General features: G+C 41.5%; 1 non-coding gene across 1 annotated transcript; it reads left to right on the forward strand.

Moving 5' to 3' along the window:
• Positions 1–1,171: 1,171 nt before the first annotated feature.
• LOC133035256 (small nucleolar RNA R71) lies at positions 1,172–1,278 on the forward strand. Its single transcript, XR_009686533.1, has one exon. It is a non-coding gene; the product is annotated as a small nucleolar RNA R71 (small nucleolar RNA).
• Positions 1,279–6,280: the final 5,002 nt, after the last annotated feature.

Here is a 6,280-nt window from a genome sequence, read left to right on the forward strand (position 1 = left end):
CTACAGTTTCAAACTCCCCCAACCTCCTTTTCTTCGTCAAAATATCTTTTAAGAACTTGACATAATTTGGCATTTCCTCCAACGCTTGTACCAAGGGAATATTGATATGGAGCTGCTTCAATACATCTAAAAACTTCTTGAATTGCCCATCTTGCTGTTGTTTCTGAAATCTTTGAGGAAATGGAAGGGGTGGTTTAGGACTAGAACGTACTGGTGCGGATTGCTGACTGTCAGGTTGCTGACCCTTTGCTGTATCAACTGGACTGGTATCAGCAATTTCCTGGGATGTTTTGTTACTCAATTTTTTGTCGATTTGGATTGAAGTGGGCTCCCCACTACCCTTTATTTCCTCATATGAATTTTTCAGATGCTTGCCACTCCTTAAGTGAATGGATTTGCATTGTTCCAGCCCATCCCTCCTTGGATTTTTCGTGTCATTAGGCAAAGAACCTTCCGGCCTAGTTTTTAATTCATTGGCCAAATGTCCAAGTTGCAACTCAAGGTTTCAAAGAGAGGCAGCTTGACTTTTTTGACCGCTTCATTTTTTGCCATATAATCCCGCATTAGACTCTCCAAAGAACTCGGTTGGGAATTTCGAGCATGTTGTGAATGTCACGATTGTTCTGAAAAACCCAATGGATATGCTTATCTTCCTTGGGCTGGTGCGTTGCTTGAGCTTGCTCCTTGACCCCCCCAAGACAAATTAGGATGGTTCTTCCATGCTCGATTGTAAGAATTTGAGAATGCCCCATGGTTTCTATTAAAATTCTGATTTCCCATGTGACAAACAGACTCCGGATTAGATGGACACTTCTCAAACACATGCCCTTCTCCACAAAACACACATGAGACATCATCACTTTGAATGGCAGCAGCTGGCTGAATATTTTTAGAGTTCCCAATGGTCAAATTCTTCAAAACATTTGTCATGGAAGCCATTTGAGCTGTCAAAGCCGTTATTGCATCTACCTCAAGGACCCCCGCCACTTTTCTACTTGTTGGAGCTCTTGTGTTGGACCATTGGTAGTTGTTACTTGTAATGGTCTCCAAAATCTCAAATGTTTTGTTGTAAGACTTCGACAAAATAGCACCATTGGCCGATGCATCTACCACCATTCGAGAAGCTGCATTCAAGCCATTACAAAAAGTCTCCATATGTATGCAACGTGGAATGCCATGATGTGGACACTTTCGAAAAAGTTCCTTAAACCTCTCCCACGCATCACTTGCCGACTCATCTTCAAGTTGCTGAAAAGACATGATCTCACTTCTGAATTTTGCATTTCTAGTAGGAGGAAAGTATTTCCTCAGAAACTTCTCAGCAAGATCATTCCAATTGGTAACAGAATCAGGAGGCAAAGTGTTGAGCCATGATCTAGCTCGGTCTCGTAGTGAGAATGGGAATAACTTCAACCTTAACACCTCTTCACTCACTCCTTGGATCTTCAAAGAATCAATCACCTCCAAGAATGAACGGAGATAGAGGTGAGGATCTTCAGTTGGCATCCCGCTGAATTGCCCCACGGTTTGGAGCATTTGAAACATCACTGGCTTGAGCTCAAACTGTGGTGCTTGTATTTCAGGCCTCACAATGCCTGGATTGAGCTCATTAAACATGGGAGCTGCATACTCTCCTATAGCCCTTGCTTGATCATCTGCCAATATGACGGGATTAACAATTTGTTGGGCAATCCCATCATCATCAAGATTCTCAGCCATGATGTCTCGGCCCTTAGCCTTTTGAACCCTTCTTCTTCTTCGGAATGTGCATTCAATCTCAGGGTCAATAGGAGCAAGTTCAAAATCCTCTTGTTGGTTCATACACTATAGATACCTGAGATTTCAAAGAACAAACCAGCAAGATTAAAAGCGCAAAAATTATTAGAATGTCAATTAGTTGATAAAACAAAATTTAGAACTTAAAGTCCCCTACAACGACACCAAAAACTTGTTGTGAAAATTTATAATGATTTATCATTGCGCAAGTGTACACAATCACAAACAAGTAATACAATGATAAGTAATCAAAGTTCGTCTCCACAAGGACTTTTCACTAAATAATGCAAAATCAACTAAAAGCAATTCCAAAAATTTCAAATAAAAATAAAGCAAAGTAACTAATTAATTCAAGAGAAAAAATTCTTAACCTTAATTCTAAACTTGAGAAATAATATTTTAAACTAAATAAATTAAAAATAAGAAGCCAAAAGTGAATAGAGTGGTGATAATTTCAAATTTGGAAAATAGACTTGGGTGATTAATTTCTACTTGTATGTCCCAGTTGATACAACAATGATCCAGCCATGACTCAACAATCCTGGCAGAGTTAACAGATTTCTAAAAAAACCAGCAAGCTTTTTCCAAAACTTGCAATATATCATTTATAATCTCAACAATGCATTCCTACATCAGATTAGATCACAAATAGTCCAATAAAGCATCAAATCTTTAGTTATGCATGGTATCAAAATATGCCTATTTCACTACTAATTAACACCTAAAATAGGGTTAAAAAATCATGCATTAATTAGAGGGGTTCTGTAAAGACCGCTTAGTTTAATTTGAAAATTAGCAGTTAATCATGATTAATTATGAAATTATTTATAGCTATTTCAATAATTATTTATACTGTTATTTTTGAATTCAGAGATGCATTTTTAAGTCATTTAGTAGTTTTCATAATTTTGTATTTCCGGTGCCCGGTATTTTGGAACTCGGTGTTTGGCTCAGCAAAATCACAACTTAGTATGTTAGTAGTTTGGGACGGTTTTTTTTTTAGACATTGGGAATGTCGGGAATGGCCGGGAATTTAGAATTTCCCAAAAATACCCTTTAGTGTTATTTATGTTATTTTAGTGTGGAGGGGCAAATTGGTCTTTTTGCCCCAATGATATTTTGTCCTTTAGTGGACCTTATTTAATTGATTTATGTGTTTTATTTCATTAATGTTGGCTGAAACATAAGGGAATAATTTTAATTCTTTTCTTAATTCAAAAAATCAAAGTTAGAAAAAAAAAATAGAAAATTTCTCAAAACTCTCTCTTTCTTTCCTCTCACTTTCGGCCCTCTTGTAGCAGCAAGAACCAGCCAGTTTTCTTGGTGATTCAAGCTCCTTTTTAGCAAATTTTAGTGATCTCAAGTTGTTGGTATGTTTCCCTTAGCGTTCCTTTAAGTTTTATGTAAATTTGAGAAAGTTTATTAGGTTGCATGCTTAGTTTTGTGTGGATTCTTGCTGCTGTTTATTGTTGTTGATTTCTATGGTTGATCATGATTCCAGAATGTTGATTCAAGCTTTATTGGGTTTATGATTAGTTGGTTTTATCAATAGATGGAATTTTAACTCAAAAATATGATTTTTCAAAGAAATGTCTTGAATCTGTTGTGTACTTGCTGTTGATGTTTGCTGTTAATTTCAGAAGTTAATTTATGCATGATTAAGTTGATTTGGGCTGAATTGAATGCATGTTAGTGGGGTTTGACCAAGTTTGAGTTTTGGAACTCAAAGCTTGGGCTTTAATGGCACTTTTTGTTTATGTGCATTCTGGATGAGTTTGATGCTTTAGAATTGTTCTATAGGATGTTTAGAACAGGTCTGGAAGTTTTGGTGTGGTTTGGGTTGGATTTGAATAAGTTATGGAATTTTGAAATCTGCCTGCGAGGAACCGGAATTCCGGTTGTGCATCCGGAATTTCGGATGGGTTTCGAAAATTCCCAGAACCGGAATTTCGGTTGGGCAACCGGTCTACCGGTTGGGGAAATTTCAGAAACCCTAGTTTTCCTCGTTTTTATGTTTTTTGGGGTATTGCCATGCTTTTTATCGATAGGGTAACTTTTACTTCCTAGTTTAATCCCCAGGAAGTGATTTAGCGTATCACTTATAGTGTTGTGATTTTTATGGTTTAGGAGCCTGTAATCCGCCGCGTAGATAGTTCCAGTCAGGTTGACCGGCACACCTGAATTCAGAATCCAGGTAAGATTAGTATAACAGTATGCATATGTAGATTACATGTTTAGCGTGCATGTAGGAAGCCTGTTAGATTAAATTAGATGTGTATGTTGGCTTCAAACCATCCAATTGTGTCACGTCGGTACAGGCTGGAGTATGACCAGCAGCTGGAGTATGACCGGTTCGACCGATTAGGCTGATACTTAGGTTGGTGGTTCCGTACTATTTGACGTATCACGTCGGTACAGGCTGGAGTATGACCAGCAGCCGGAGTATGACCGGTTCGACCGATCAGGCTGATATTGTAACACGTCCGTACAGGCTGGAGTATGACCAGCAGCCGGAGTATGACCGGATCGACCGATCAGGCTGTTACATGTCAATAGTACTTTCCCTATGAATGTTCAGAACTCAGTACCGTGTTGGACACGGCAGTTAGGGGGACTCAGTATCGTGTTGGACACGGCACTTAGGGCTATGATCAGGGGTATGGGCGTCTGATCATGACCGGGATTTATGTATGAGTATTATTATGCTTTTCTTACTGAGTCTGTCGACTCACAGTGCTATGTTTATGTGTAGGTAAAGGCAAGGCTAAAGCTGATGGACCGTGAACGAGCCTATGAAGATTGTACATGTCGGGGCGGTTAGGCCTGGAGCGTACGATCATCGAGACAGCGAGGCTATTTTTTTGTAATTAGTCGCTAGGCGACAAGTATTTTGTATAAACAGTAAACTTTTGTAAATGATTTTGTAATCGGGATCCCGAGTCTTTTGTATAAATATTTTACAAGTTTAATTAAAAAGCAAAAATTTTAATTAATCACGATCTCCATAAACCTCGTTGATTAGCAACGAGCTGCACAGTATGTTTAAAAATCACGTAATACGCCTACGCTAGTTAGGGTGTTACAATTTGGTATCATAGCCGCCAGGTTGTCTTCCGAAGATCGTCACGACATGTACAATCATCATTAGCAGTTAGCTCGTTCCACGGTTCAGTAAGCCTTTATTGCTTTAGTAGTTTATTTATTTATTTTATGAATAAGAAAAGCCTGATAGGAAGCATGTTAGTAGCCTGATAGTAGAATAGGCGCATGTTTCGTTTATAATTTCCAAATTAAGCGGAATTAGTAAGCTCTCCTTGAATACGACTTGATATTCCAACTCTTGGTTTCGCAGGCGGTTCTGACTAGATGGACGCTAGGCGGACTACCAGGAGCCAGGGAAATTCGGTAGGGTCGAATCAAGGTCAGGGAGCTCAGTTTCCCCCGCCAGCTAGGGGCCGAGGTAGAGGTACCCGGGGCAGGGCTCGTGGTCGTGGTGCTGAGAATCCGCCACAGGCTGCCCAGGCTCCCCAAGCCGATTAGGGAGCCCAGAATTGGGAGGTTAGGTTTGCTGAAATGCAAGCCAGAATAGAAGAGCAAGACCTCGAGATACAGAGATTAAGGCAGCAGGGGACTCCTGCAGCGCCTGTGCCAGTAGTTCCAGTGGCACTTGCCCCTGCTGCTCAGGCCGAGATCGTGGTGGCGACCAACAGATTGGAACCTTTGTATGAGCAGTTCCGGAAGCAAGCACCTCCGGTCTTTTTGGGAGGTCCAGATGTGATGAAGGTCGAACAGTGGCTAACGGTGATTACCAAAATTCTGAATTTTATGGGTGTCACCGGGAATGACAGAGTGGTGTGTGCCACCTTCCAGTTTCAGGAAGACGCTCTTGTCTGGTGGGACATGGTGTCTCAGATTCACGACGTCACCACCATGACCTGGGAAAGGTTCCAGGAACTCTTTAACACCAAGTATTATAATGAGGCGGTCAGAAGCGCCAAGAGGAAAGAATTCCCTCACCTGACCCAGCGTGAGAATATGAGCGTGACCGAGTATACTACTCAGTTTGACCGGTTGGCGAGGTTAGCCTCGGGAATAGTGCCAACCGACTTCAGCAAGAAAGAGAAATACCTGGACGGGTTAAATGCGAAGATTAAGCATGATTTGATGATCACCACTGACGACAAGACCACCTATGCTGAGATGGTGGATAAGGCACTGCGAGCTGAGGGCGCAGTTGGGTGTATGTCGGAGTCGGCTAGTACTCCGGCGAGTGGCGGGGCTCCTACCCCTCCTGCATCAGGCTTTAGCAGGGGGAGTAGTGGTTCGGCCATGGACCAGAAGAGAAGAGCATCCACTGCATCCGGAGGCTCGAGTCAGAATAAGAGGTTCCAGGGGAACCAGGATAGAGGTAGTCGTCCTAGTGGTGCAGAGACCCGGTTTTCCTATCCCGAGTGCCCCAGCTGCAAAAGGCACCATTGGGGTGAATGCAAAGGCCAGGGATGCT

Source organism: Cannabis sativa, chromosome 2 (genome assembly GCF_029168945.1).
Source record: "Cannabis sativa cultivar Pink pepper isolate KNU-18-1 chromosome 2, ASM2916894v1, whole genome shotgun sequence".
Lineage (NCBI taxonomy): Eukaryota > Viridiplantae > Streptophyta > Magnoliopsida > Rosales > Cannabaceae > Cannabis > Cannabis sativa.